The following is a 5,469-nucleotide window of genomic DNA, read 5'->3' on the forward strand; positions in this document are numbered from 1 at the left end:
CACGGCTCGATGGTTTTATAACGGTATAAACTAAATTTTCTGCAAAAGGAAAAAGTAGACACCGTCATAGGAAAAAGATGTACTGTTTCTAAGCCACTGACAGGAAGAAAGGAAGAAAGCCATCACTGACTACTGCCAGGCCCGGAGAAGTGTGGCCTGCAGACGGGCCAGCCCAGAAGTCTTCTGGGGTGGTGACCACCGAGTGTCTGACACCTCTGTAAGCTTTGGGCTCTTCCCTTCTTCCCAGCTCTTCTCATCCTCCTTCTTTGAGAGGCAAAGATTCTTTTCAACACTTCCTAGGTACTCATGAATATTACAGAAACATTCTTGAGGTGCCGTTTGAAAAGGAAATATAAGTATTTGGCTATTATACAGAAATATAGAACAATTTTCAGGCTTGGATTGTCGTAGTTTATTCATCTTATAGGAATAGAAAAGAAAAAAATATTCTCCAATGGTAGGTGGCATTAAGTGAAAAGCGATAGGCCGAATTAGTCAGTGGATTTTTTACTGCTGACTTTGTGCATCGTTAAGACATCAGGCAAATAGAGACATCATAGGAGTATTTTAACTGGGCAGGGGGAAAATGATGTGGAGATTATTACACCTTTACATTGCATGAAATCTGGATTTCTCCTTTGCATTCTGGGGCTGAGATCCCACTGCCTCTTGTAACTCCCTGAACTCTTGCAAGGTAAAGTAACTATGTATTAGCAAGGCCAAAATGAGGGGGAAGGAGACACCCCATCTTCCCCTGATCCAACGATCTACAGGTTACTGCATCCACAAGGACTGCAATTTCATTGAAGTTTCTATGGCATGGACCCAGATATCTTGGTTCATAAAAATAGTAAATCCTTTAATGAAGCACAGAATTAAGTTAATATGATTTATATCACCTCTCACCCAGTGGGCTGATGCTTTGTAGTGATCTTGATTAAAGGAAGATTATAATAGAGCTGCAACCCTCGCTCATTTGCTTTCAGTTCAAAGGAAATGGCCCAAACGGAACTAAATAAACACTTAAGTACAAAAAAAAAGAAAATAGATTCTTTTTTGTCAAGCATGAACATGAAACGACTTGCCAATAATTTGCAGGAGGTTATTTTAGGACTAGAAAGCGAATTTGGCATGAAAAAAATTCTGAGCTGATCGTGTTAATTAGGTTTCCTCCGAACAAGAAAAGTTAATAATCTTCATCGCCCAAAACATCAGTCTCAAACTTGGTGCTTTGCTCCTATCTTATGGTATTGAGTGGTGCATATTTTATTTATTTATTTTATTTTTATTTTTTATTTTTTTAGGCGAGGCAATTCTTGGTTGACCCCACAGATTGCAAGGACCTTGTCATCTTACAATCCCTTATTTTCTTTTTTTATCTTCTATGCCCATAGCACCTGGTCTTCCTAGGCGGTCTCCCATCCAAGTACTAACCAGGCTCGACCCTGCTTAGCTTCCGAGATCGGACGGGATCGGGCACTTTCAGGGTGGCATGGCCGTAGACAAGTGGTGCATATTTCAAACACCTGTTGTTTATTTACCTCGAAGTTAGAAAGGGGATCGAAACTGGCATTCATGTGGTGTCCTATGATATTTGTTTTATTATTATCCTCATTTTACAGGTAAAGAAGTTGAAGCTAAGCGAGTCGGATCGTAACACCAGGAAGAAATGAAATGGTCATTTAAACCCATTCCTACCCTTCTCCAGAGGCCGCCCCTTCCTTCCTCCTATGCCGCCTTCTCTCTCTTTATGTCTGTGCTAAGAATATTCATTTGACTAATGTACTCTGCGAATCCAGCAATAGTGCTTTTAACAGAAAGTGCCGACCTAGTTAATATACTATACATTACTTCCTTGGACATGATTATGGTTTTACTAATATCTCTCCCCATAAAAGTTGATCTGTGTGTCCCTCGGGTCGCGCTAAGTTTAACTTTCATGTGATTATATCATTTCACATGTCCAGTGAGAGTGAGCACCCAGGGAGCAGATGAGAATCATACCACGTTACTTGCAAATTGCTGACACAAACCGATGACTGATTGGTAGGAACTGTTTACAAGAAGCCTGTAGGTCTCTGCATTTACGTAAGTTTTCAAATGTGTGACAAACAGCTGATGTAAGACCTCTGAGAAATTACAGAAGAAATGCTAATAAAATATTAGAGCAAAGATGATACAGATTCCTAGAGCAAGACGAGACGTGATGCTGATGGAGAAGAACGTGGGATGCAGCAGAAAGAGAATGAGCGGGCATGAGAATGATTTCTGCACATGGTCCAGGCGTGACAAGTCAGCAGGCCATAGTCACAAGGCAGCAGCTCCTAGAAACAGAAGCAAAGCTGTGATGCGCTATGGAGCTGGGCGCTATTCCCATCCAGTGCCTCCTCCCAGTCCGTCTGATACAAATATAGCATTTTTTCCCCCTGTTTAAAAGAAAATGGTTTGCTAAAAAGAAATGTGTCTTTTGACTAATTATCAACAAATTTTAGGGACAGATGTTAGACACGATCTTCTTGTACCTTCCAAACCTCTGTTGTTCATAAACATCTGCATATGTCCTTTCGACAGCTCAGTAATTGAACTTTCAAAAGTATCTTGTCTAAGATAGATGACATTGCTAATTGTGCTTATAATGAACTAATAAAACATGAATCAGTATACGAGTGCTAATATTACACTAATAATGATTAAGCTCTGCTATAATGATGCGTGTTGTGCTGGGTTCTGCTCGTATCACAGTAAATTCATTTCGAAAGCACGGTGTCTCTGAGGACAATTCACAAACGAGATCTAGATCGTTCGCTACGGCGTCCCCGGAGCCACGTCAAGCGTCTGGCGCATAGAAGGTGCTCAATGATCATTTGCCAAATGAATGAAAAACAGAAGAAAGGAGAAGTGTCAAAGCCCAACGTCGTAGCTTATGATTTTAAAAGGAAAAGGAGAAAGATATTCATTCACAGATTCGCCGGAACATCAATATCTATTCAGACTGCAGGAGCTTCGGACAGTGAAAGGACCCCTTACGTTAAGAGAGTGGTGTACTGAGAAAGTCCTTGGGGAGTTCGATGGCAAGAGAGAGCTGTGTCCCCGGGGACTCCCGCCTCACGTACAAAGGGTCGCGTCACAGCAGTTTGCCTGTAATTCCTCCCACATCTGTTAAAATTGCAAATAACTCTGTACCAAATTATATTTTGGAATCGTCGCTGAAAAACGGTTAGGAGGTATATAAATCAGTCACATGTCTGGCTTACCGATATAACCGACTTAAAGGTCTTTTAAAGGCAAAGAAATCTAGGTCCAATGATGGAAGGGCAGATGCTCTGGATAAACCACGTTTAGGGTGGGAATAGTCGCTTTCAGTGACTTCATGTCCCTCTCGAAAGGCTTCCGAAATTTTGACATGGAATTAATCTTCGCCCGTCATTGTCCTCCACGCTGCCGGCCAAACGCTAATGGGTAAGTATCGTGTCCTACAGACGGGGTGTTAAAACACAATGGTGCACCCCAATGTTTCAAGGAACAGGAACCGTGTGTCTGATGGTTCGGCAACGGCCACCCGGCCCCGGGGGCTTTGGCTCTTGGCTCTGTGTCCCCGCAGATGCCTCAGCAAGGCGGCCTGGGGACCGTCCTCCCTGTGACGGAAATTCCCAGGCAAGTGCAGGCCGAGTGTTTTCTGACCATTTGCGGGAGGAGGAGGAGGTTTGGTCCCTCGACTGCCAATCTTTCGTGCTTATCCGGAAACCACGCGTTTTTCAACATTTAATAAGAGGAGGGAAAGAAGCTTCTGTGGGAATCCAGGGAAGGGATGGTGATGGCCTGGCCACGGCAGGAGGGTGAGTGGAGAACGGAATGAGGGAAATTCAGAGTCTCTCTCCTTCTGTGGTGGGAAGGACACTTAGCGTCCCATTGATCCTCGGAACGGATTTTAAGCGGACGACACGTCACGCCGATGGCGGGCGCGATGCTGCACAACCCCCTGAGCTCATTCGTCCCCCATGACCGAGACTTCGCGGCCGCCGAGCGGTGCCCTCCCCTCCGCCAGCCCCGGCAACCGCACTTTACTCCTTAATTCCGTGAACCCGACTATCCGAGCTGCTTCCTTCGGGTGGAATCACGCAGCGTCTGTTTCTATGACTTGCCTATTTCACTTGGCGTAATGTCCTCAAGTCCAGCCGTGTTGTCGCCTCCTGCAGACATACCTCCTCTCTCGCGACGGAGCAGTAATTGTGCATATGCCCCTCTTTCTTCACCCATTCATCTTCCGATGGACGGCGAGGGGGTTCCTCCATCGTGGCTGCTGTGAGCAGTGCCGCCGTGAATGTGGGCGTGCTAACAGCTCTCAGACGCCCCGATTTTGGTTCTTCCTGCTGACCTCCTGGAATTGGGGCCGCTGGGTCGCAGGGGAGTCCTGCCTCTGTCCTCTGAGGACCCGCCACCCTGTTCTCTGTCCGGCTGCGCTGTTTTGCATCCCACCGGTAGTATGCAAGGGCTCCCCAAGTTTTTCTTCTCGACTTGGCCGTCGTGCTCCAGGGAAATCTAACACAGACGGTCTCCCCTGAACTGTGCCCATGAGCATTTCCCAGAAAGTGCTGGCCCCAACCTTAGACCCCAATCAATCCCCGCACGAAGAGGGTGCAGCAGGTGATTAGGGATGGCTCGCCGCATCACCAACGGGCCACACATGCTCCCTGGTGTGCGTGAGAAGAGAGAGCGGTGAGCAGAAAGAAAACAGGCATGGGGTGTGTCCTAAGAAGTACGCAATCCGGAATCGCCGTGAACTTGGAGTTCGGGAGGGCACTGGACGGAGAAAGCCCGGGCAGCATGTGATAAGGAAAGCACCGCCCGCTCCCCCAGAGGGAATGCCACCCCCAAAGGTGGAGCGCCTCAGCACCTGCCCCTCCATAAACTCAGCCTTCGTGGACCGGTCCGGGCTGGGTCCTTCCACATCTTGCTTCTTTCTAATTTGCAATTGATGCACAAGAGAGGACACTCGACATTGTTCCTTTTGCCCATTCCGAGTGATTGTAAGGGACTCGCCCTTATTCCTTTCATTCCCCGTAAGCGATGCGGGATTCCTGAAGGTGTCTTTAAACACGCCATTCCAACGTCCCGACGCCCAGCCCCAGACCGCCCTGCGGTCGTCAGCGTGCAGGTCTGGTCTCTGCAGCTGGCACCTGTGCGTGACACGCCTTCATTGACAGGAGCTGTAAGTGCCGCAGACAAAGCAAAACTAGTCTGTTCCACGGGGAATTTCAGTCCGTAATAAAGCGCTTCCATGCCTGGCTTCAAAGCACGGACGGGATATATTTTTTTTTGGACTAAAATTAGAAAACCCCATGAAACGCAGTGTCTAACACTCTCCCATTGGTGAAACACACACACGCACACGAGTCCCACGTGTCTCCATGGTACAGATGGGGAGCCCAGGTCCCAGCCCTGACGGAGAGTCCCAACTCCAGACGAGTC

General features: G+C 47.1%; 1 non-coding gene across 1 annotated transcript; it reads right to left on the reverse strand.

The window, feature by feature from the left end:
* Positions 1-1,385: 1,385 nt before the first annotated feature.
* LOC111739304 lies at positions 1,386-1,504 on the reverse strand. The gene has a single exon (XR_002780208.1). It is a non-coding gene; the product is annotated as a 5S ribosomal RNA (ribosomal RNA).
* Positions 1,505-5,469: the final 3,965 nt, after the last annotated feature.

This window comes from Pteropus vampyrus, unplaced genomic scaffold, assembly GCF_000151845.1.
Source record: "Pteropus vampyrus isolate Shadow unplaced genomic scaffold, Pvam_2.0 Scaffold49, whole genome shotgun sequence".
Taxonomy (NCBI): domain Eukaryota; kingdom Metazoa; phylum Chordata; class Mammalia; order Chiroptera; family Pteropodidae; genus Pteropus; species Pteropus vampyrus.